Consider the following 6,000-nt stretch of genomic DNA (forward strand, 5'->3'; position numbering starts at 1 on the left):
ACCTCTCAATTTTTTAAGACTAACATATACAATAGAGGGACAAGAGTAATGACTAAATGGAGAAGAACTAGAAATGCTGTGCCTCACCACTCTCTCAGTAAAGAATTTTTTTTCTAATATCCAACCTAAACCTCCCCTGGTACAACTTAAACCCCTTTGCTCTCATCCTATCACTAGTTACCTGGGAGAAGAGAGCAACACCAACCTCTCTGCTACTTCACTTCTGGTAGTTGTAGAGAAAAGAGAATGAAAAGAGAATGAAAAAGAATGAAAAAAGGATTAAAAGAGAACCAGAAACTTTAAGCTGTGATATAGACTACATTTGTGATTGGTCACAGTCCGTATCAGTTGAACAAACTTTTTAAAACCTTTACACAAAATTTAAATTTGGTTATGTAATGATGTTTACGTAGAAAATCATGTGCAGCCAGAAAGACTACACATGGTTCCTAGCTTATGTGTTTGGAAACCTTTTAGCGTGTCTGCACTGGACAGGAGATGCATTTTAGCTGAGAGCTCCTATTGCAAGATGCTCCTAAACTACCACCTAAAATCACTGCAATTCACTGTCAGCACCTAAAGTCACCTCGGATTCCAATTACACTGAACATGTTCCTACATCCCAAGAACCAGAGGAAATTGTTCCTGCCATTCTAGCTGTTTCCTTCCATGTGCCATGCATTGATTATGATCAGGGCCCTTGACTAATTGCAATTAATTCCTGAAGCCATCCATTTACAATCCCTCTCAGCCAGAGGCGAAAGGAAAGGAACCATCCTGGTTAGAATTCAAAATTGTAGAGAGGAGAAGGGGCCAGTGAGCAGAATGTGAAAAGGAATTGATTGGGAAGACAGTCAGGAGCTGAAGTACAAGCTGTGTTCATAGATTGTGAAAATTTTTTAAATGAGGAAATGTAGCTGCAAAAATATTTTTTTTTTCGTGATTAAAGAGATTTTTAACATAAAAAGTGCTACAAATTCATGCCAAAGTAACCCATTTTGGTGGTAAAAGATGTTATATGATGCCAAAGATTAATTTTACATTGAAAAAGGGAACAGATCCTACCTCTCAATTTTTTAAGACTAACATATACAATAGAGGGACAAGAGTAATGACTAAATGGAGAAGAACTAGAAATGCTTAGCCTTTTACTCAGTTGTATCAAAATCAGAATATCAGCAAGATCTGTGGTATTTCTGGTAGACATAAATACTGTAGCTGTGGTAATATGATCTTTTTAGGTTATTAAAGAATATTTTGTGAAGTATAATCAAATTAATTGCAACCTAAAGCTTATTAATCTATCATGGTGTTAATCGTCAAAGCCTTACAAACATAAACTCTAACTATTTCATAAAGCATGGAGTGTGTCCCATGAGAGGCCTAATGAAGTAGTTACAGACAGCAGGCTGAGATGACCTCCAAATTGCTCTTTAGAGTCTTAGTTGTCATTAGTAACAAGTGTGTAGGTAACATTTTAAAAAATGTCTGTGCGATTTAAGAGCTACCAGGCAGGTAGATGAAATCTGGCAGTATTTCTTCAGCACCTGAAGGTGGTAATACAGTTTCTCTAAAACAACTTCTGCTATTTGCTTCTAGATACATGAATCAAAACTGTATTTTCTAGAACTTTTCAGGCAGGAAAAAAAAGAAGAGAGTGGAGGAGAGAGGAAGCGAGAAAACTCCCACAGAAACTAGGACTTAGGCACCTGGGGGAAATGACTGAATTTCAGATTTTCCCATTCAGCATTTTGAAACAGCATATGAAGTAGAATCTCAGAAAAGTTTTTCAAAGGTTTCCCAAAATAAATATGCTTTCTACAATACTACTGGGCACTAAATAAAACCTTTTAGAATGAGCCAAATTCTGAGTCTTTACAATTATATTAACAAAATACTAGCAGGTTGTTTTTTCTCTGGATGTTTGCAACTATGAAACAACAGCAATATAGTAACTCACACTCCCTATTTAGAACACAGAAACACAACAGGATGAGGGCCTGGATGCTTGCTGAATTGAATCAAAGCAGCACTATTCTCCTGATAGAAATTCAGCTTTAAAAATTTTCTTATTTAAGTTTGATCTCCTGACAAGGTTGTGACACTGCTGATAGTGTTGCTTTCTTGCAAAAAAACCTGAAACATGGATGAGAAGCCTCAAGGATACACCATAAATATGAGCCCAACGATGAAGTAATTACATGACTATTTTGGTTCAGTTTCCTGTGTTACAAATACCTCATGGCAAAATAGGGGAACTGGGAAAGTGTGCCTAAAATATATTCTCTGGTGTTCATAAACTGAAAGATCTTATAAAAAGACTTGACTAGATTAAAATACCTGCAGATTTATTGTTTGTTGTTTTTTTAGGACAGATTTGTTACACATTCCTTATTTGTTTTCTAGGTTTTGAACATTTATTATATGCTCATGCTTTTCTTGAAAACACAAGATAAATAAACCTCTTTCATTTTTAAATTAAAGCTGGGCATCCAAAGAACTGTAATAATGCTAGAATCCACAGCTTCAATAAAACCTCCAAATACCATTGTCAGCATAATCAACACTTCTCTTGCACGATGCCTTTACTACCCTTATAAAGTCCATTATATAAAAGTAAGTCACGGAATGTACCTTAAATTTAAAAAGCAGTTAAGCATTTATAAGCATTTATGCTTTGTTCAAGTGTTTCACCACAAGTGTATCCTTATAATGTGTTTCTCAGGTTTCTTTCCTATTTTCTGAGACTGCATTTTGAGTGTGTTGGGATTTTTTATCTACATTGAAATATGGTGGAGTTTTTCTTTCCTTTTCAAAATTTAACCAGCTTTTGCCATTCAAACTGCTTCATAGTAGGAACTGTCAGAAAATTATTATGTATGTAGGAATTTTTAACCCTTCTCCAAGGGTAAATATTCAGATATATTTGTGAAGCAAGTAATTAACTAAGACATTTTACTTCCCTCTTGTATTTTATGAATCAAGAGACTCAGTGTACTTGACATAAGACATGTATTCGCTTGAAGAATAACCAAACCTCCACAGAACCCTGAAAACAGATGTCCTATCAATCCACAAATGTGGGCAAGGCATATACGAAGAACTGGGACTTACCTGTATGTAAATCCATACAATACTCTGCAGGAAGGGAGAAACAATTCAGCCCTCACTCTCAGGCCGCTTACCTGTGCTTTATGTGCAGCTTCTCATCATGGCTAATAAGTTCAAGATCACGCTAAGTCTTGCAACAAAGCTACTGGTTTGGAAATTACCTCAGTCTTCAAGCTTAGAATATATCCAGAGCACACTCATTTCTAACTGTGCGACTATATCTTACATCTGAGGTATGGGATAGGGTAATGAGGGAGAAGGGAGATACTGTGTTCCTTAGTTTGTCAGCAGCATTGGTTTGGCTAACAGCAACAGCAAGAAATCTGGAAGTTACTGACATCTGTCTCTGATTCTATATGGGGTTTTGACTGACTGCTCAGGAAAACAGGACTCCCGTTAGCCTTGCTGTCCTTTGGTCCTACTACATTCACAGCCTAAGTTGAAAGGACCCTTTATTCCTGAATCTGTTGTGGCCATGGTATAACATATACGAATGTCTCCAATGTTGATGTTAACCCTTGAAGCCTTTTAGTCAGTGTCATAGCACCAGTCTGGTAGATCAGGTTTGACTGACTCAAGAGTTTTCAATTTGCTGCAAAAAGAAGTGGAAAAAATGCATGGATTATGAAGTGAATTATATATGTTGTAAATAAATACTCACAAATTTTGAAAACATACATAAAAGATCCAAAGCAGCTACAGGATAAGAAGAAGACAATCAAAAATTAATAATGTATAGAAACTCTATACTATGGGGAGAAAAAGAAAAAAGAAAAAAAAAAGCTTTAAAATCTTGACCAAAATTCTAATGTTGTCCACTTTAAGTAGCCAGATGCTTCATAGAATCATAGAATCATCGAATCATCCTGGTTGGAAAGGACCTGGAAGATCATCAAGTTCAACCATAACCTAAATCACCCTAACATAACCTGATTTACCCATTCAGTGCTTAAATCATGTCGCTAAGCACTATATCTACATTTCTTTTAAATACTTCCAGGTGACTCCACTACCTCCCTGGGCAGCCTGTTCCACTGTCCAACTCTTTCAGTAAAGAAATTCTTTCTAATATCTGGTCTAAACCTCTCCTGGAAAGTAAAATGTAGATAAACACCAAATGTTTAATAATATTTTTTGGCAAATATACATACTTATATCTTTGCTGTATCTATAGCTAATATAAAGCAATGGAAAAAAGCTACTGAAATGGTAGTTACCTATGTTAACTTCTTAATGTATGTTGTGAAATGAAAGAGCAAGGTCACAGCGAAATGTTTCACGTTTTACTAATCATTCAGTTATTTTATTGTGTGAAGACTACCAATTGTTTACTCAAATATAAGATTCACAAGCATAATCATATTTCACCCAATCAGTGTAAATTAGAAATAAGGAGACCACTATTTAAATTCCTGTATCTAACTGAAAAGTGAACTGTTAAAAATTAAACTGGCCTCTCTAAGGGAGAAGAAACATTAGATGACTAACTTTCAAAGACAGATACAAATTCATTTATTGCACATAAATACTTATATAGCATATTTTGATAATCACTGTATTTTGGAGGTCATGGGGGAATCACTGTGAGTCAGCTCTATGACTTGCTGATAACACTAGGGAATGGTGCAGTTGGTTTACTGTTCTTGTTAGATCTTACTGATTAGCCAGTTCATCCATGATATTACTGAGTTTGGGCTGTAGCTGCTGCACATGGAACATACTAGGACGACAAAAGAAGGAAGGTTCCTTTATTCTGATGTTGACATGTTTTCGAATTTTCTGGGTTTACTGCACTGGTCTCCAAAGTTCAGTTTTCATTCATTGTTTTTTTCATGTGCTGGCTGTGCATTACTTTTACCTTAAAGAAAATAGCTCATAAAAGCTCTAGCACAATACAGATCTCTACAGCTCAGCTATAAACTTAAAAAGCCAGGAGTGTTGTATTTCAAGAAAACACTGTCATACCCTTAGCTGAAAGAATGCAAGCAACAACTCCTCTAACATTCTGTTTGCTATGATGTTTCAGAAAAGAAATAATTTGTATTGACAAGAAAGAACAAACTTAGACACCACTGTAGTGTATTAAATTGTTTTATTTTTCTTAAGGCATTTCATGTTTCCTGCTACCCTGGCCTCATGAGCCAGTACTGAATCAGCAACTGTAGTGTTGACAGGCATTTCTATGATTGCATGATAAGGCATAGCCTTTTACTCAACTCTCACTGTAATATCCATTGCCTAAATGGCTTGTTTTTATGCAGACCAATGCAAGACAGGATAAGACACAGTGAAGTCATTTTTTAAATACTAAATCAGGAATGTAAGCCAGGTGTACCTTAGCTACCACCTCAGAAACACATTTAAATCTCAACAGTGTCAGTAAGTGACCTCTCAGTGCATGACTAAGAAAAGTCTTCTAAAAGGAAAATATCATTGCTATGCATCAGACTGCTGTTTATTGTACCTATCAATACAACAACTTTGCTGGAAATGCATTCTTCTTTCCTACTACAAGAAAAGCAATGTCTCAAAATGTGGCCTTGATTCCAAATAAGGTACAAGAGAAAATACAGATTGTAAATTGTAGCCTGCAAAATTATTTGATTCCCAGAAATGCTACCTTGAAATATTTTCATTGCAGGAATGTTAGCACTGACAGCAAGTTTTTTCATGCCTGGGGCAGAAACATGTTTCAACTTCCACTCCTGGAAGCTGAATTTCATGGAATAATGGTAGCAGTGCCATTAACTCTTCTTATGATTAAAAGATATCACATTACAGACGTGATATTAATTTAACATTTCTATTAATATTTTCAATTTAAGAGTCTTAATAATGAAATAATCTCACCAGTAATAAAGCTAAAATATTTTTATTTGCCATTCCTGC

This window comes from Chaetura pelagica, unplaced genomic scaffold (assembly GCF_000747805.2).
Source record: "Chaetura pelagica isolate M959 unplaced genomic scaffold, ChaPel_1.0 scaffold15, whole genome shotgun sequence".
Taxonomy (NCBI): domain Eukaryota; kingdom Metazoa; phylum Chordata; class Aves; order Apodiformes; family Apodidae; genus Chaetura; species Chaetura pelagica.